This window comes from Lissotriton helveticus, chromosome 9 (assembly GCF_964261635.1).
Source record: "Lissotriton helveticus chromosome 9, aLisHel1.1, whole genome shotgun sequence".
Classification (NCBI taxonomy): Eukaryota; Metazoa; Chordata; class Amphibia; order Caudata; family Salamandridae; genus Lissotriton; species Lissotriton helveticus.
The window spans coordinates 128,354,361-128,375,430 of record NC_136070.1 but is presented as its reverse complement, the minus strand read 5'-3'; the positions used below and the strand labels follow the sequence as shown (position 1 = coordinate 128,375,430).

The 21,070-nt window shown below is 42.8% G+C and overlaps 1 long non-coding RNA gene across 2 annotated transcripts in view; it reads right to left on the bottom strand.

Moving 5' to 3' along the window:
* LOC144781008 (uncharacterized) overlaps positions 1-1,772 on the bottom strand; it is a 149,090-nt gene extending 147,318 nt beyond the window's left edge. For both annotated transcript variants that reach the window (XR_013600859.1, XR_013600860.1), the window contains exon 1: positions 1,272-1,772. This is a non-coding gene — a long non-coding RNA (uncharacterized LOC144781008). The remainder of the gene's footprint in view (positions 1-1,271) is intronic.
* Between the last annotated feature and the right edge of the window lie 19,298 nt (positions 1,773-21,070).

The window sequence follows — 21,070 nt, the reverse complement described above, 5'->3', positions numbered from 1 at the left end:
CTTACCACCCGCGGATGTGGTACCCTAGCACCAATCCAAAAACGGATCGCATGATGGTAATTAAAACCATACCACCAAATGCCTGCCCTGCAACAAGAACTTAAATATAAACTTGCAAAAAGCACTTGATTAGGCATGCAAGGTAAAGAATGAAAAATAATGTCTTACACAATAAATAAAATAAAGGTGGTTAGGTATGGTCTGCTAGATGTCAAAGAAAAAGCACGCAAATGAGGCAGATGACATGCATTTAAACATAGCCACCTTAAAAAATATAGATATGTTAAATGTCTCAAATGAAGGGCATAAAGGCCCCTTCGCCAAATACTGAAGTCACAAAAAAGCAGAACAGGAAATAGACAAAGAAAATCTCTCCATCATCAATAGTCATGTAAAAACACTACTTTATACAATCTATATGGTTCATTATATTAAAAATGTCTAGAATTAAGCTTGCAACAAATAAACAAAATAGGCCCACTCTGTAGAAAATGGTCACAAAATATGGTATACTGGGTATATGAGCACAGTCTTTAAGGCAAGTGTCCGCCATTTGTAATTACATTTGGGTGGGTCTTTCCGTCCATGTTCACTTACCAATGCCTTTCTAATTTAATTACACACCACTATGAAAATACTTCACCGGTCATGTTATTAGATGGAGGGCCTTAAAGTAGGGACAAACAATACGCAGCAATGTCTTTCAAAGGACGAAGAGTGAGGCCTCAGGTGAATCTCAAAGAAGAATGCCTCGAATAGGGAGTGGATAAGCATAAAGGGAGAAGGTATTCAACCAGTGTGCTGTAAATGAAAATACTAACTCAACTAGACGGAAAGCATTCTCAGATCACATGTGAGGTTAAAAAAATAAAACCAAAAAAAAAAGCCACCGACTCGACTTGAAATAGAGTTTCAATTGTGCTAAACGAAATGCACTTTCAGGAGGGCTTGTGGCAGCATACTCTCAAAACAAGCTGCAATTTCACATAAAGGAGCACCAGTTGCCCTGGCTGTTTAGATGGCAAACTTTAGCGCACTGGACAGTCACACAAGCGTAAGTGTACATTCAGGCTACAACTCCAATCTAATGAACATCTTTTTGTTGCACTTGTTCTCACCTATAAAAATACACCCCCATGTTTTATACAGACGAGGACACAGCATAACCAACCAAGATACACAGCGTGCCAATGGAAAGCTAGGAATTGCAAATAAAGTACGTAGCCTTACCACCTCCCTCCTCATGATAGATAAAAACAGTCGAGTCTCACCTATAACGGAGTCTGCTTCTTGGAAAGCGGAGAAGAGGCGACCCTTTGCACCGACTCCCGCAGTTGGTGTCCGTAAGGGGCAGATCCCACATTCCTTTCCATGGCTATTACAAGCTGGAACAAACCGATTTAAAGTTGTGTTCTTTAAACGAGGCTAAATATGCCGAATTTGGTGTTTTACATATCAAAATCTGCATGTACCGGTACTTATGGGGCCACTCCTCCCCTCTGGGTAAATTTGGGCAGGTTTTAGATGCCAATGTTTACCTATGGAAAATTGCAGATTATCAGGTAATTACCACAAAACTTGTAATTCCGATCCCTGCGCAAACAGCGCAGGGATCGGAAAAGAACGTGTCACTCGAAACAAGGACAGCGGATCCCAAATACAATCACCAACCGTCCGCTACTTAGGCGAACCAACCATGTATTTATCCACCCGTTATAGCTAATCTTCAGGATGTCATTTGTCCGTAATTTTAGCACTTCCGGGTCACGTTTAACAGCAAATCTCAAGGCTCAACGTATTCCAGTAGTCGCCTGGGAATGGGCGGTACCACCAATGTATAAAGTTATCTAGCATTGGAGTATTAGGAGCACCCCAGCCAATCCTAGTGCGTCGTACAGAATTCCTACGTGCTGATTGGCTTCTGAGTCCGAACGTGTTGGATGCGTCCACCTTTCCTGGAGTGACTGGGACTAACTAAGGTTTAGCTGGAATCTCAGCTGATCCTAGTTAATTAGTTAATTTACCGGGTTGGGATTGTGTGTTTCGGGGTAAACAGTTCAAGTTTCACTAATGCCGCGCTGCAGGTGATAGAAGTGAACTATAGCTGGACCGTCACTTGCCTACTTAACAACTCTCAACCGGGCATGTCCCTTAGGCGCGAGAGGTTGCTAAGCGATATAGAGTGAGAAAAGTTGTCCATCTGAAACTGTTTGGTCACGCTTAATATGGTTATACGTTATAACAGACTTGTTTTAATGGACATGGCAATGTTTTTAGTCTACGGTCCGAGATCTTTTAAAAGGGCAAAGAGTAAGTTGTTTTATTTCTAACAAAGCAGCTACTACAGATTTCAATACAGATGCACTTAACCAGTTTTTACCAAGTTGTTACAAGATGATGCCCCTTTATGTCAATCTCTGAAATTACTTCCGTGCAATAACAATCAGCTCATAAAATATTTGTAATTATTTCTTTGGTAAGACACATGACTGGTGACCAAAGTTACGGTCAGAAGTGATGTTGTAACATATGCTTGTTTGAGGCTTCACTCGTGCAGGTCTCAGAAAATTAACAGTAATGGATGAACTTGCCTATTTCAGCACGTGTGACTAGTAAGTCTTCGGTTTAATTTCTAATGCATCTTCCCTAACTCGTGGTCTAAAATTAGTGCGTGTCAAACAAATGACAGTATTACTACATGTTAACGAATGCCAGGAGTTCATGCCATTCTAAATAAAATAGCTGTTGTTAGAACCCTGCATTTAGCAGTTCTCTTATGAGCTGACAGAACTACATCCATGAGCTTAAAGAACGTGCAAAATAGGTAGTTGCCTTGAAATAATTTTGCAATGAATATCATTCTAGCATGCAAAGGATGCAAGTATTCCTTCAAGTTCCAGAAAACATACAATGTGTGGCTGAGGAGCAGGGTCCTGAAAATTGGCCACTCCAACAGAAATAGGGCATCTTAGTAGCATGTGCTGTAATAATATTGTCCTTTTAATACAGTTATGAATCTTGCAGCACATACATTGTTTATCTCTAAAGCAGTGTGGTTCTTACTGGATCGTGACCCACAGGTGAGTTGCCAGCTGATTTTTGGTGGGTTGCGAAATTCCAAACAATAAATAGCGATGCCTTTAAATTCTGTATTTATCTTGTTACATTTGCTGAGATTCAAAGCCAGAGGTGAAATAACTGGCTACTTCTTATGACAAATTGTTTCTTAGTTTTTTTAACATGGGGAATGGTGTTTACAAACTCGTCTCACGTTGCAGTCAGAGAAAGAAAAGTCAAGTGAATTATGTAGCAGTCTTGCTGGAGTGCATGAATTTTGAAAGGAAAGGCATGTCATTTTTTATGACGCACTACAAAATGTAAATATCTTCAAATGAACTGTACACATTGAGCAGTTAGGAAAACAAAAATGTAGCACTTTTTTTGTAATTCTGAAGTGTTGTGGAAACAAAGATTTTAATAGGATCAAAACAAATCAAGACATTTTACCTGGTGATGCTCAATTGATAAATATGCTAAGAAACAGGATTTCAACTGTTGGAAAGTGGATTATTAGTAGGGGCAAATGTATATCTGGCACTGGCAATAAGGCCCGAACGCAGTGTAGGGCTCAGAATAGGTCTTAGAAAATGATTCCCATGCTCAACCCTTGGTAGCTTGGCTACGAGCTGGCAGGCTTAACTTCAAAGACAGGTATGTAAAGCATTTAAAAACACCAACTCCGTAAATAATTGACACAACGCACAATAAAAATCCAACACCAATTTATAAAAACAGGAAATATTTTTATCTTTAAAATGACACCAAAACGACAAAAAACCAATGTAGGGAACCGTAGATATGAATTTTTAAAGAATTAGCATTATATAGCTAATAGAAACCTATAGCACCTTATCGGGACATCTGGTCGCGATAGAGCAGGTCAAAGTTTCCAGCCGACCACAATGGAGCCCTGCGCGGCTACTTATCACGGTAGGTCTCAGTCAAAGTTTTTACCTTCTGACTTAGAAACTTTTCTGGAGCGTTTCTTTCCGGGGTCTCTCGAAGCTCTCAGCCAGTCCGAATTCGGTGTGGGTTTGCCGGATTGCCTTGTGGCGAGCTCCCAGTCAAACTCATGGAAGTCTGACTTCCGGAGCGTTCCAGCGGAACAAACCAAGGATCCAGGCCGACTCACGGTTAAAGGCAGGCGGCTTGACTCTTGTGGTTGCTCCTGGTCACCTTTTCTTCGTGCGGACTTAGGAACCTTTACAGAGCTTTTTCTTACGGGGTCCCTCGATGCTCTTCACCAGGCCAGATTCGGTGATGGTTCACCAGCCTCAGATTTCGCCTACTCCTGGTCAAACGCTAGGAGTCGGACCTACGGAGCTTTTCAGCTGGACAAACCTGGATGGTAGGCCGACTCATGGTTGAAGGCAGGTGGCTTTTCTGGCCAGGTTGAGTCAGTCCACTTATGAAGCTTTTTCCCAAAGTTGCACCAAACTTCAGGAACTTTTTGAAGGGTTCCAAAGTGTCTCAAACTTACTCCAAGGGTCTGGGAGCTCAAAGATGGTCCTTGAAAGTTGCGGACTTCAGTTCCCACAATCCACGTGAACAAAACCCTTACAATTCCACTGGTAATGCTCCAGGTTGAGGATTCTTGGTGGTGGTGTTCCAGGTGAGCTCTGTTAAACTGTAGCTTGCAGGGAGTCCACTCTTTAGTACTTTTACAGTAAGGTAGTCCACAGGACAGTAGTTCCAGATGGTGCAGAAGGCACAATCTTCAGAGTGCAGGCCTTAGTGATTGCACATGAAGCTTCTCAGCATGGCCCTCTTGCTTTCTTTGGTTTCAAGCAGCAGATCTGAGCGGCTCTGCCCCTCTCAGATACTTATTCCAAGTTCTCTGGGTCAAGCAGGATGGCACTCCTGTCCAATGGGGGACAGGGTAATGCCCCAAGATATAACAATATCCTTAAGAGTGTTGGAATGATTTTGTCCCAGCGTGCACCAATTCTTCCAAATGCACCATGGTGGATTTTCCAGCAGGGAGAGAGGAGCTGGCTAAACACATCTCTCGGATGGCTAATCTTCATAGTCTCACCCCATGCATCTGCTCATCCCTTCCTTAAGCCTAGCATCTGACTGGGTTGAAAAGAGTAGAGTTGTAAATGACACTGGTGTCTTCCCCTTCCATTGAAGTCCATTATTTACCACTCTTCCCCCTGCTCTCGCATTTCTGTGTAGCAGAACACTGCCCTCCCAGCAGAGCTTGTTAACCCCAGGGACTCTTTATCACCTCTTTAAATGAGCCTGGCTAATCCACTTAACTCTGACCAATCAGGACAGACCACTGGAAGTCTGAATCTGGACTGACAGACAAGAAGTCTTATAACTTCTTGTCTGTACATTTTAGGAGAAATTCAACAATATAATGTGGTTGGATTTATCAATACCATTCTGGGTAGTCTTTGAATGCTATTTTTATTATTCTCCTAGCAGGATCTATTAGTTAATAACTTCTTGCCATGTTAACCTATGTGGCACGGGATTTGCAAGGTGAAAAATGACTTGGGCGATTCTTCCAGCACCAGGGCGTATAAAAACATTTTATAAGTACCCTGCCTATATCCACAGGACCCCCACCCCTGGAGCACCAAGGAGAGACTTTAGGGGTTCTGATTATCTAGAAATATTGCAGATCCTCCCTCCACAGTGCTCCTAGCACAAATGTCGAGTTTGTGCAGCACTTTATCACAATGTGGGGAGTGAAATGTGCAATTTCTCTTAACCCATAGCATATAACACTCATTTGATAAGGGTCCTCCTTATAAATACCTGACACCCCCACCCCTGGTACACCTAGGGGAGAGCCTGGGGGTACCTAATATGCCCAAACATTGTAGGTTATCCATTTTTCAGTGCCCCAAATACCAAAGTCAAGTTTAGGCACAATTTACTTTTTAACAGCAATCCTGCAACACAGAGCTACTTTTAAACGGACCTCAGGCTCCAGCAGTGCACACATGCAAGTGCAGAAAGGGCTGCTGGCCTCTTAACTGCCATGCCCTATTATATACTAGGCACTTGGAGGTCGTTTCAATCCCCCTGCCCTATTATGTACCAGGGCCTTATAGGGTAGGCCTTGCCAATCACAGGGTTACCCCAACCCATAGTGTACCCTAGTGTATGTAGGTGTTTTCACTGTATTCTAAGTGTCTCTTTCAGCATAGTCCTGGGCCTGGCTAGGAAGAGCCCAGGGTCAGTTACCACCAGTACCAGTCAGCAAAAAGTTGGAAGTGCCCAGGGCACAGGATGACTTTGCAACATCAACAAATTCTCATTTGTGTACATTATATTTATATTTGTGCAGATTCAGTGGAAATTTCAATGGCAAATGTGCTGTCTGTAACTGGCAGTTCTCCACCACACAATGCTTTAGTTACATTTAAAAAATGCCTGTTTTATGCACATTAATGGTAGGTGGGTCGCAAAAGGTTGTCATTGTAAAAATTGGTTTGAGGTTCTAAAACGTTTGGGAAGCACTGCACCAAAGTATCAATGTTTAAAAAATATATCTTTTAAGGGCAGTGTGCATTATCCGATGTCACGCGTTTTTCCAAAATTCCTTTGAGAAGAAAGACCATAGTCTCCTAAATGTCTATTCTAAGTATAACAATTAGGCAACCTGGTTATCAGCTTTTCATTGTAATACTGGAACAAGTAGTTCACAAAGTAGTGTTTTTATTATGCAGTGCTTTTGCTTTGGTGATGTATTATAGATAATATCAGGGTTATGCTGCTTTTGAAACACCCAGGATTAGTTTGACAGCAGAATATAGCATCACATGCATTTTGCTGCCAGACTGTACTTCTTTGACAAGGCAGCACACAGTGATGCAGTGCCTACACAAAGGGAGTGTTGCTGTACAGCCTTTACATAGACTTCATCACAGAGAATATTTATACAAGGCATGCGTTAAAGAAAATTCTACATCTGTCTCTCAGTGCACTCTTGGAAACTGATTATGGAGGTGTTTGATTAGACAGTAAATGTATGCTTCTGGTTAGACATAAATTATATGTTCAGGCCTCGTATAGCTGAGCTATCTCTCAGTCTATCCATATACCAGGCATCAGACACCAGTGCTGTCCCTCAGGTTACAGTGCTCCATCATCATAATTTCTTCTAAAATTATCACTGGCCCTGCGTTTAATGTTTGAGGACACCCACTAAATATATTGAAAATCTATTCAAGCAAGATGTGAGTTGAGTTGTTACTTATAGTGTACAATGAACAACCTAAGGCTGAACTTATGTCTAGAAAAAAATATGAAGATAATGAATAAAATATATTAAGTGTAAGAGCCTACTTAAATATAGAATGGTTCTCTGTTTTGTACAGGCCAAACCAGAGTGCATGTCAAACGGAGGAGGCATCAAAAGAGAACCCCCCCCCCCATCTACACCCTGCCCACCAAGGCTTTCTAAATTTGGGGATTGATAGCAGTAGGAAAGTGCCAACATGAAGGGATGTGTGGCATGGGGTTATGCTTAGGATGGAACCATATGTAATGGAATTGTATGCGATGACTACTCCAGGATTAGAATGGGATTGTTCAAAGAGACAGCGGTTGAGCTGGAGTGGTCAAGCCTGTGATGGATAGGGTCTCTGGATTGTAATTTACAATAAAGAGTTAATCTATCTACTGCAACTTGTGTGACCTTTCATCTTCACATTGGAGACTGTTCCTATGCATTCTTAGGAGACCCCAACATCTAGTTTTTAAATATCTAAACAAGTCGAGAGACAAAAGAGAAAGTGAAAAAAAAAAAAAAATAAAGGAGCTTCTAGTAGACTCGTTCTTAAACAGCATCGCTCATTCTTTTTAAAGTACTGGTGGGCGTATCCTACTTCGGGCGAGTCAATTTTGTTTCTGGCCCGGCTGTGTGGCAGTTTGCCATATGCATATTCACAGTGGTAGCAGTGTGAGCAAGCATCTACTTTGGTGAGTGTGCGTATTTATTTAATTCATTTTTTTTAATGCAGTTTTATATAGCGCAAACTGTACCCAAAGGTGTCAAAGCACTTTACAAAAGAACCAAAATTAGGGTTGGCTGCGCACAAGCTTATTTGTATTTGGTTTGAAATGTGTCGCTTGCCACGGAAGTTTCACTCTCTTGACCATGGAGTGTTGATAAGATCATACATGCGTCCTCTAAGCTTAGGGGACGACCCTCTGGGCGCTGCAATATTGATCGCGTCTGCGAATTCTACTGTTCATCAAGTTATATTCTCAATGATTTATAAAAAATAATTGTTCGTTGATAGTAGGTTTTTTATTCTTTTCATTTCATGAATATATCCTTTTGTAAAGCCAATGTTTTAATCATCCTCTGATATTATCAGACATTCTTTGGCGATATTCCCAATGCATTTTGTGCCTACATCGGCACTTCATCAGGGGGAGTCTATATGAAAATTAAATTAATTTAACTAAATGAGGGTCCACGTCCTAAAATATAGCAGTCTTGTTCATTCATTATACAAATTGTGGTTGCTGCATGACTTTAAACAGAGAAGAGCAAAACTAACGTTGAATACCGTGCTTTTGGATTATTATCTTGCTGAATGCTGAGGTTAAAAATAGTGCAAACATGCTGGATACTCTCGATAAAATATAATGTGATTTTTCAAAAGTGAACAAAAAATCAGCGTGGTGCCGAACATGCTGATATGTATACACTGATTCTAAACGATCTAATGAGAACTAAAAAATGGGTGAATTGCTGCGCATCTTGAAAGCAACATTGGTGATAAATTCATGCAAGTTTAATGTGAACGCGGTCTGTGTGTTGTTTAGTCAATAAAGTATCCCGATGTGCATCGCAAGTGATTTAAAGGTTATGCCGTGTCTGTGTTTCTGAATCTAAGGGATAGCAGAAAAATGTTCCGCTAATCATACTTTATGCTGGGGGTCTTACCTGCCGGTGGATGAAAAACGCGCTATAGCAGTGTGTTCTCAGTTTTATGTGAAACTCCATTCAAATCTGGCTTCTATCTCAGATATTGAAGAAGGGCTTGCGGTCACGTGACCCGTTTACGGGAGAGCGAGCGCCATCTTCTAATGGGTTATACTGGAGTCTAACATCAGACTAAATGTGTACCTAAACACGCCTACGTCAATTACTGTACCTCACGAAGAGGGAGATTAACCAACGGCTGCACACCAGCACTTTGATAAAATATCACCGGGCACAACGAATCCCTAGAGGATTAAGAGTCCCTTTGAAACCATTACTATGCAAGAACAACTCTAAATTTGTCAAACGATGGTAAGCCATACTTAATAAATGTTCGTTAGACCTAATCCTACTTATAATAGAAGAACTTTCCAAAGTATTAGAGGATCTCAATAAAGAAATAGCACAATCAAAAACAGAGCTACAAGAAATGATGGATAAAGAAGACTGGCAGAAAATGCTTGAAGATAAAAAAACACACATTTGGAAAAAAACACAGAAGAAATTAACAAACGAAAAATTCACAAATAGGACGTAAAGGGACACCATCGATTACAAGATGGGAGAAGTTTATTTATGGACGGAAGTATATGCCAGGAGAAGACGGAACAAACCTTTCAACGCGAACACAGAAACTGAAACCTCCTCTTCAGAAGATGATTCTAGAACCATGAGACAAAAGGGAACAATGGAACAACCAACAACCATCAACTGTCAACAACTGCACAACCAACTACAAGTGTCCCTTTTTTAGGGGAAGTCCAAAAGGACAGCCAAGACCCAGGAGGGGCAAAAGGCACAGATCAAACAACCGCAAATTCAAAAGCACCCATACAAATGGGCAAACACAACTGGGGGAAGACAACCTGAATAACAACCAATTAGTCATCAACATCTCTACTTATAAATTAAATCAAATAGAGGTTCAAACATTACAAAAAGGTACCTCCTTTGTACCAACACATCACACTAACAGGCTAGAATTAGATGTTAGTCTATTTAAACTCATGCGGAACTTGAGATTACGCCACTTCTTCGAAAATATTGTACAATCTCAAGAAAAGAAGAAGACAAACAACTTAAAAGCCTAAAAAGCAAAAGCGCCTATCAAGCACCTGTAAGTCACAAGACGTTGAACTCTTTTGAAAATTTGGTAAAAAATGACATCATGAAGCTAAATTTCAAAAAACGCTCTATATTGCAAAATCTGTCCAGGAAAGAACTTAATACACTGAAAAAACTTTCGAACAATCCTGACATCACCCGCCAGATAAACGAGGAACCTTAGTCCTAATGGATACAAGTTTCTATAAATCGCAAGTCAACGTACATGTTAAAGACAGGGAGACATATATCCCATTAGGTCATAATCCAACTGAACTCTTCCAAGAACAACTAAATATGATTCTAGCCAAGGCCTGCGAAGAAGGAACAATAACAGAGAAAACCAAAAAATGTCTAATACAATCACATCCAAGAACACCAATTTTATATATGCTTCCAAAAATTCATAAGGACCTTAAACATCCACCTTTTTGTCCGATAGTTACAACTAGAGGAAGTACACACAAACCAATTGGTACATTTTTGGACACACATCTGCAAGAGTTCGTAACAAAGATGAATACTTACGTTAAGGATACCGCGGCTTTCCTAAATAAAATTGAAAAAATTGAATTACCAGAAAATGAAGAAGTATGGATGTGCACCATCGATGTGAAATCCCTCTATACCTCCATCCCCCACAACTTGGGGATTGAAGCAGTGGAAGAGATCCTCCTAGGATCCAAACTGAACATAAATGTTCAAATATTCCTGATGGAACTCTTAACCTTCACATTATATCAGAGCTTTTTTAGATGGGAAGATGAGTACTATTTGCAACTAACTGGCACTTCAATGGGCAACTGTGAACAAATACAGTTCACTTATCAGATTGATAACAATTTTATCTCATATCTAGATGTATCTTTGACAAGGAAAGGAAACAGAATTGAAACTACCTTATTCAAAAAACCCACAGATCGCAACAATCTCCTACACTACAGAAGTTTTCACCAGCTCCCATTGAGAAACCACCTACCCCTTTCACAACTCCTGAGAGTAAAAAGAATAGTATCCAATAACACTGAATTACAGACACAGACTGAAAGTATGATATGTTGTTTTCAGGAACATGGATACCCGAAGAAAATACTTCAACAAGCAGCGATGAAATGTGCTCTCAAAACTCATTAAGATTTGTTGCAACCATCAACAAAAGACAATAACAAAGTTCTATTACAGAGAGAGAATGATTGGATCTACAGGTAAGATTCAATGAAACCTAAGGGTCTCAATGACCGCTTGGAATTTGCGTGTTACCTGTGATCTCCTATTTTTGGACTATGAACTTGCCATGTATGCTTGGAAATATGTTTTCATAACTTTTGTACATTGTGCACTTTTTTCACATAACATATAAAAAAATCTGCTTGCATTTGTGATGTAAAATATACTAACATAACCCTCTTTAACATGAAATTCAAATTTATTGATACATCACATAGCATACATCACTATAAACTTTTTTTACATTGTCGCTTTTTCACATAACCATTTTTACAAAATAGCCGTTTTGTTCATCCTTAAAACAGCCGTTTTTTCACCCAGAATCATTGCTTTTATAGCGATTGATTTTAAGGTACACATTTATCACATTTAGTCTGATGTTAGACGCCACTATACCCCATTACAAGATGGCGCTCATTCGCATTCCTGTGAACGGGTCACGTGACCGCAAGCCCATCTTTAATATCTGAGATAGACGCCAGATTTGAATGGCGTTTCATATGAGAACTGCGAACACACTGCTAGAACGAGTTTTTCATCCACCGACAGGTAAGACCCCAGCATAAACTATGAGGAGCGGAACGTTTTTCTGCTATCCCTTAGATTCAGAACCACGGACACAGCATAACCTTTAAATCACTCGCATTGCACATCGGGATACTTTATTGACCAAACAACACATAGACCGCATTCACATTAAACTTGCATGAATTTATCACCAACGTTGCTTTCAAGATGCGCAACAATTCACCCAGTTTTTAGTTCTCATTAGATCGTTTAGAATCAGTGTATACATATCAGCATGTTCGGCACCACGACGATTTTCTTGTTCACTATTGACAAATCACATTATTTTTTATCGAGAGTATCCAGCATGTTTGCACTATTTTTAACCTCAGCATTTGGCAAGATACTAATCCAAAAGCATGGTATTCAACATTAGTTTAAATTCACACAGCAACCACAATTTGTATAATGAATGAACGAGACTGCTATATTTTAGGATGTGGACCCTCATTTAGTTAAATTAATTTCATTTTCATATAGACTCCCCCTGATGAAGTGCCGATGTAGGCACAAAATGCATTGGGAACATCGCCAAAGAATGTCAGATAATATCAGAGGATGATTAAAACATTGGATTTACAAAAGGATATATTCATGAAATAAAATGAATAAAAAACCTACTATCAATGAACAATTGTTTTTTATAAATCATTGAGGATATAACTTGATGAACTGTAGAAATCGCAGACGTGATCAAAATTGCAGCGCCCAGAGTGTCGTCCCCTAAGCTTAGAGGACGCATGTATGACGCTTTACAAAACTACCGGGTAAGTTACAAAAGGTAATCAAGATAGACTAAACATGCTAACAAGTTACATATATAGGGACACAGGTACATAGGATAGGCTGAACACTCAAAAATGTTACATTTGTTTTTTTGCAGAGTTTTATATAGCGCGAACTAGACCCGAACCGAATCAGGTATCAGAGCGCTTTACATAGCACCAGTTACATTACATGAGGACATACTTTCATATTTTTTTTTAGGCACGGGGAGATTAAGTGATTTGCCTAGAATCACAGGAGGTTTTTGGCGTCGTTACCGAGACTCGAACCCAGATCCCCCGGTCCGAGGTCGAGCGCCTTAGCCGTTAGGCCAACCCCTCTCCCCAAGTTACAACGCTAACAAGTTGCATATTCATATTGTAATAAATATAAAAGGTGTCAGCGTTAGATTCGAACAGGAGTAAAATACATATTTACAAAGTTGACCTCAAATGAGTGCCAGGTAAATTACAAAAGGTACACAAGATAGACTAAACACGCTGACAAATTACATATATACAGTTACAGGTACACAAGGTAGGCTGATCACTCTAACATGTTACAAATATGTAGTTACAATGCTAACAGGTTGCATATTCATATTGTAAACCTATGAAATATGACAGTGTTACATTGAAACAGAAGTAAAATACATATTTACACAGTAGACCTCATGTGAGTGCTAGATGGTCAAGTAACAGGTTGAGTGACTACAGGAACTGTCTTTGCTGGAGGAGAGTTTTAAGATATATTTTGAAGGTCTGGAAAGAGGTGGTAGTTCGGAAGGATGGAGGAAGTGAGTTCCTGATTCTGGTCACATTCCCAGAGAAGGATTGAGCCATAAATCTTTCCCTTTTGAAGGCAGGAAGTTCGAGCAGTACGTTTTACGCATTCCATGAAGGTCTAGAGCCTTCTGAGATTCTGAGTTTATAGCTTGGAGTGGAGGTGTGCAGGGCTTTGTGGGTGATACAGGCAGTCTTGTATATTTACCTTGCTTCGATAGGAAGCCAACGAAGAGGCAACAGTATGGGTGGTATGTAATAATTTCTTTTAGCCCCATATACGAAGCGTGCTTCTGAGTGGAGGATGGATTTTAGAGGGGAAAGGTGGGATTTGGGGAGGCCAACAAGGAAAGAGTTGCAGTAGGCCAATCTGGAAAGAACCAATGATTGGACAAAGGTATTTAGATCTTGTGAAAGAAGCGCAGAACCCCCAGAGAAGGCGCAGTTGATAACGTGCATTCTTGGCGATGGAATTGACATGGGACTGTAAGTTGAGCTTTTTATCTAGGATGACACCTAGAGATTTAGCATTGTCAACAATGATAAGCTTCAAGTTGAGAATGTTCAGATTGTTCATCCAAGATTGAGTAGGAGGAGGAGATAGTGAGGTAGAGAGAAGGAATGTTGTTTTGGAAGGATTCAGTATTAGTTGATGAGTAGACAGCCAGTGGTGGATGGATTTGAGTGTGGTGTTGAGGGTTGAAATGTCATGAGTGGAAGAAACCTTTAGGTAGATTTGGATGTCGTCTGCATATAGGTGATAATGGATCCCAGATTTTTTTAGGAGATTATTCAGCGGTTCAATGTAGAGGTTGAACAGAGTGGTCGTGAGGATCGAGCCTTGAGGGACACCTTGTCCAACAGCCATTGAAGTGGAGAGACAATTAGCTACTTTGATCATCTGGGATCTGCCTGAGAGGAATGATCAAACCATTTGAGCACTGTGCCTTCAAAACCCATTCTTGGCTTTAAAGTGTTCAAAAGAGTGTTGTGATTAACAGTGTCAAAGGCTGCGGAAAGGTCAAGAACGATCAGGAGACAAGATTCACCAGAGTCAAGTACTCGCAGGGTATCATCCATCACTTGAAGTAGGGCTGTTTCGGTACTGAAACTTTGGGTAAAACCAGATTGGAGTTCGTCAAGGAGGGAGTTGACCTTGATATGTTTGGAAAGTTGCTTCGCCACACAAGTTTGTGTGATTTTAGCAAGGAAAGGAAGGTTAGTGATAGGGCGAAGGTTGTTGAGATCTTTTGCATCAGCAGAAGGTTTCTTAAGAATTGAGGTAACCTGTCCTGTTTTAAGGGCTGCAGGAAGGGAGCCTTGGTTGAGGAAGAGGTTTATCAGACTGGTCAAGTAGGGTAGTGTGTGGGTGTAAAGGTCAATGACAATATCATTGGGGATGGGGTTGATAGAAGGGTTGGAGGGTTTAGTTTCTAGAATGCTTTCAAGGAGGGCTGTTTCAGTGATGAAGTCAAAGTTCTGCCACATGACTCGGGATTTGCGGTCCTCAGGGGGGGTAAGATGGGTAATGTGATCCACAAGTGATTTTACTGTTTCATCAAATAATATTGCAAATTCTGCCACAATCTTGGGGGAGTCGTCAAATATAGTGGGAGAGGGAGAGCTGATGGTGGTTTTGATAAGGTCAAATAACGTTTTAGGTCTGTTTTTGGCAGAATCTAGGAGGGTTCTGAAGTGCATCGCTTTTTCATGGAAGATGTGTTTATAGTAACGGGATCTTGCGAGGCAGAGATTGAATAGATTGGTGGTGGAAGGAAAATGTCCCCATAATCTTTCAAGGTTCCTCACGTGTTTTCTTTCTTCGTAGAAAAACTTATTGAACCACAGAGCAGGAGGAGTAGGTCTATTCTTTTTACTTTACAGTGGAGCTACATTATCAATTACAGCTCATAGACTGGTGAGACATTGGGTGGTCAGGTCGTTGACATCAGAGTAGGGGTCTAAGATTGGAAGAGAGCTCAAAGCTGTGTTGCATAAAATGTCCAGGTCGATGTTTTTGTTGTTGTGGAAAAAGGTAGTAGTTCTTTTAGGTTGGCCAAGAGTAACAGCATGAGATAGGTGCAGAGAAAAGGGAACGAGAAAGTGGCCAGACCAGTATATTGGTATAGGATAAACATCAGTTAGCATATCTACTTTGGAGATAACAAGGTCAAGAATGGGGCCCTTAGAGTGTGTCAGTCTATAGGTCGAGCCTGAGCCAGCGCCCATGCGACGCTCTGCGAGGCTTCTTGTAAGCACTTAAAACTTCTATGTGTGGGTCTGACTCCCCCCACGCAGTGGGTTGGCTGTTGCCTGTGTCCTTTTCTTATTGTAGCCTGCAAATGGCTAAAGCCAGGCGCATGTCCCACCTTTTTGCCAAATGTTCACTCCCACAGCCTATTGCTTGCGGGAGCGAGCAGGGGCATGCAGGCTAGCAGTTGCATCCCTCTCCTCATGGGTCAGGTTACACGCACAGCGCCGTGAGGAATTCCCGCACCTTGTGGGGATCTTGTTTTCATTGTGCTGGGTGATTTATGAACAGAAAAGCTGCAAAAACACAAAGATGCACAAGGTCACACGTCTAAGAAAGTGAGCTTCGGTAAAAAAGATGTGGGCAAAGGACGCGCAGGCAGAAACGCTGCCATAATCTGAACACAAGAGTGAGAAAAACATTAATTTCGAATAATATGTTTGAAAATACAAGCTTTCTAATATGAATAAATACTTTTGAAATAACTACAATTCGCAAAGGACTGTTTAACTTCGTTTTACACTTATGTTTTTAAAAAACAGATGTTTGATGGCAGCATCCCTTGAAATTATTATTCCCTTTTAAACCCAGTTCCATGCTGCTTGCACTGACCTCTAACCTTTAACACATTTAATCTGGAAAAGATTGACCCTCTTCCTTTTAGAAGATGCAAAATAGATACTTAATATTAATGGAGGGCCACCTGCGCTCTCTGTGCCCTCCACCTCCTCTCCCTGTGCCCTCCACCACCTCCTCTATCTGTGTCCCCCACCACCTCCTCTCTCTCTGTGCCCTCCACCACCTGCACTCTCTGTGCCCTTCACCACCTGCTCTCTGTGCCCTCCACTACCTTCTCTCTCCTGTGCCCTCTTCCACCTCCTCTCTCTGTGCCCTCCACCACCTCCTCTCTCTGTACCCTCCACCACCTCCTCTCTCATTGCCCTCCACCACCTCCTCTCTCTGTGCCCTCCACCCCCTGCACCCTCTCTGCCCTCCACCTCCTCTCTGTGCCCTCCACCTCATCTCTCTGTGCCCTCCACCTCATCTCTCTGTGCCCTCCACCTCGTCTCCCTGTGCCCGCCATCACCTCCTCTCTCTGTGCCCTCCACCACCTGCGCTCTCTATGCCCTCCAACTCCTCTCTCTGTGCCCTCCACCTCCTCTCTCTGTGCCCTTCACCTCGTCTCTCTCTGCCCTCCACCTCCTCTCTCTGCCCTCCACCACCTCCTCTCTGTGTGCCCTCCACCTCCTCTCTCTGTGCCCTCCACCACCTCCTCTCTGTGTCCTCCACCACCTCCTCTCTCTATGCCCTCCATCACCTCCTCTCTCTATGCCCTCCACCACCTGCCCTCTTTGTGCCCTCCACCACCTGCGCTCTCTGTGCCCTCCACCACCTGCGCTCTCTGTGCCCTCCACCACCTGCGCTCTCTGTGCCCTTCACCACCTGCTCTCTGTGCCCTCCACTACCTTCTCTCTCCGTGCCCTCCACCTTATCTCTCTGTGCCCTCCACCTCCTCTCCCTGTGCCCTCTTCCACCTCCTCTCTCTGTGCCCTCCACCACCTCCTCTCTCTGTACCCTCCACCACCTCCTCTCTCATTGCCCTCCACCACCTCCTCTCTCTGTGCCCTCCACCCCCTGCACCCTCTCTGCCCTCCACCTCCTCTCTGTGCCCTCCACCTCATCTCTCTGTGCCCTCCACCTCATCTCTCTGTGCCCTCCACTTAGTCTCTCTGTGCCCGCCATCACCTCCTCTCTCTGTGCCCTCCACCACCTGCGCTCTCTATGCCCTCCAACTCCTCTCTCTGTGCCCTCCACCTCCTCTCTCTCTGCCCTTCACCTCGTCTCTCTCTGCCCTCCACCTCCTCTCTCTGCCCTCCACCACCTCCTCTCTGTGTGCCCTCCACCTCCTCTCTCTGTGCCCTCCACCACCTCCTCTCTGTGTCCTCCACCACCTCCTCTCTCTATGCCCTCCACCACCTCCTCTCTGTGTCCTCCACCACCTCCTCTCTCTATGCCCTCCATCACCTCCTCTCTTTGTGCCCTCCACCACCTGCGCTCTCTGTGCCATCCACCACCTGCGCTCTCTGTGCCCTCCACCACCTGCGCTCTCTGTGCCCTCTACCACCTGCGCTCTCTGTGCCCTCCACCACCTGCGCTCTTTGCCTCACCATCTGCCAAATTCCTCTAAAGCAGTCTGGCAAATACTGGCCTAAACCAACTTTGGGATACTCCTACAAACCACTCAATGCATAACAAACTGGTCAGGAAGACAGTTAAACACCTCTCGTGGGTCGAGGACAAGGCATCCCTCTCAAAAAGGTCACATGGCTGAATGACCCTGAAGACGTACTCCATACCAGCACCACAGAACTACCTCAACTTGGGCTATGCTAAAACTACTTAAATGAAGTTCCTGAAGTACAGACAGGGCCTATTACCCTATATTCAGGACTTTCCGCATTGGCTAAAGGATAAGGCGGGCTCCGCCTGCCGTCTATGCGGGTCATCGCCAGAGGATCTGCTGCATCTGTTATGTTCCTGTAATGAACTCTTGGAAGAACGAAAGTGTTTGTTAAAATACCATTTTAATCAGCGTGGGTTACGCTCACGAAGACAAGCGGTTCTTGCCTGCTTTGCACCCAATGGCCCACAGTTGAACTGCAGTCTGGTGAAATTCATGAGGGTGGTGGAAAAGAAAATGCCAACACCAGTTTTATAATTTATTATAAGATGGTATCCTAACTCAACAGCATTTCTATTTATGGATGTTTAAATTATTAATTTTTAGAAATTATTAAAAAAAAAATAAAAGGCACACTTAAATAATTGTTTTCCATTGTATGCTGAATTGCTTTGAACCTTGCTGTTTTTGTATTACAATGATTTTTATTAACTATGCAAATAAATGTACTTACCTGCGCTCTCTGTGCCCTCCACCACCTCCTCTCTCTGTGCCCTCCACCACCTGCGCTCACTGACTGATTGACTGACTGACTCTCTAAATTACTCACTCTCTCTGACAGACTCACTCTCTCACTGACTGACTCACTGACTGACTGGCTGATTGACTCTCACTCTCACTGACTGACTAAATGACTGACTGACTCTCTCACTGATTGACTGACTCTCTCAATCTCTCGCTCACTGACTGACTGACTCGCTCAATCTCCCTCTCACTGATTGACTGACTCTTACTGACTGACTGACTCTCTCAATCTCTCTCTCTCTCACTGACTGACTGACTCTCACTCTCTCTCACTGACTGACTCACTCTCAATCTCTCTCTCACTGACTAACAGACTCTCTGGCTGTCTCACTGACTGACTGGCTGATTCCCTCTCTCTCACTGACTGACTGACTAAATGACTGACTCTCTCACTCACTCTCACTGACTGACCAACTCACTGACTGCCTGACTCTCACTGACTGACTGGCTCTCACTGACTCTCTCACTCACTCACTGACTCTCTCAGTCTCTGACTGACTCACTTACTGACTGACTGACTCTCACTGACTCTCTGACTGACTGACTCACAGACTGACTCTTACTGAGTGACTCACTAGCTGACTGACTCTCTCACTGACTGATTCTCTCTCTCACTGACTGACTGAATCTCTCTCACTGACTGACTGACTGACTCTCTCTAACTGACTCACTGACTGCCTGACTCTCACTGACTGACTGGCTCTCACTGACTCTCTCACTCACTGACTGACTCTCTCAGTCTCTGACTGACTCACTTACTGACTGACTGACTCTCACTGACTCTCTGACTGACTGACTCACAGACTGACTCTTACTGAGTGACTCACTAGCTGACTGACTCTCTCACTGACTGATTCTCTCTCTCACTGACTGACTCAATCTCTCTCACTGACTGACTGACTGACTCTCTCTAACTGACTGACTCTGACTCTCTCTCACTAACTAACTCTCTCACTCTCTCTCAATGACTGACTCTCTCACTGACTGACTGACTAAATGACCGACTCACTGACTGACTGACTCTCTCTCTCACTGACTGACAGACTCACGGACTGCCTGACTCTCACTCTCTCACTGACTGTCACTGACTCGCTGACTGACTGACTCGCTCACTGACTGACTCTCACTTACTGACTCTCTGACTCGCTCACTGACTGACTCTCTCACTCTCTCTCACTGACAGACTGACTCTCAATCTCTGTCACTGACTGATTCACTCTCTCACTGACTGACTGACTCTCTCTCTCACTGACTTTAAGAAATCTTTTATAATGTCCTGTGGGCCAAAGAAAAGTCAATTAAATTGTATCTCGTGGGTGATCAAAAATTAACTTGCACTGTCACTTTCCCTTATCTGGGGAGGGTCTTCGCTGCGAACGGTACTTGGTGTGAACACATGGCTGACTGACTGACTCTCTCTCTCACTGACTGACCGACTCACGGACTGCCTGACTCTCACTCTCTCACTGACTGTCACTGACTCTCTGACTGACTGACTCGCTCACCGACTGACTGACTGACTCTCTCACTTACTGACTCTCGGACTCGCTTACTGACTGACTGACTCTCTCACTCTCTCTCACTGACAGACTGACTCTCAATCTCTGTCACTGACTGACTCACTCTCTCACTGACTGACTCTCTCTCTCACTGACTTTAAGAAACCTTTTATAATGTCCTGTGGGCCAAAGAAAAGTCAATTAAATTGTATCTCCGTGGGCGATCAAAAATTAACTTGCACTTTCACTTTCCCTTTTCTGGGGAGGGTCTTCACTGCGAACGGTACTTGGTATGAACACATGGCATATTGCAAAAGTAAGTTCTCGAGGGCCTTTAATTCAATCCACAGTCTCCCCCCCCACTAAAAGATCAGGGACGATTCCAGCTATTCTAAAGATTTTTAAGACTCAGTGCGTACCAATAGCTACCTATGGGGCAGGGGTATGGGGGATTGCTAAATGTTCCTGCGTCCAATTAGAGGAAAATAGATGTTGTAGAAAACTCTTGGGCGCTCCAATCTCTACCCCTCTGTACATATGCCACAGCGAACTGACATTAGGATATATTGATGACATCATAAGGGCTCGCCCTGCACTATTTTGGTTAGCCGTTATGAAGAATCCCAAGGCTTCTCTCACAAGGGATATAATAGACAATTGTCTTTGTTGTGAGAAAGGAATGGACATTCCATGGCTTGCTGGGGTAGCCAAGAATTTATAGAGTATTAATTTTGGTAGACTGGTTACTAATCTGACATAGCTGTAACAATGGACAAAAAAGTTTTAAAGACAGCACTGTACGCACTTTATAGCGCGGAAAGATTAGAAAGGGAATTGAAGAAACAAACTGTTGTGAAATTCATATCCATTGAA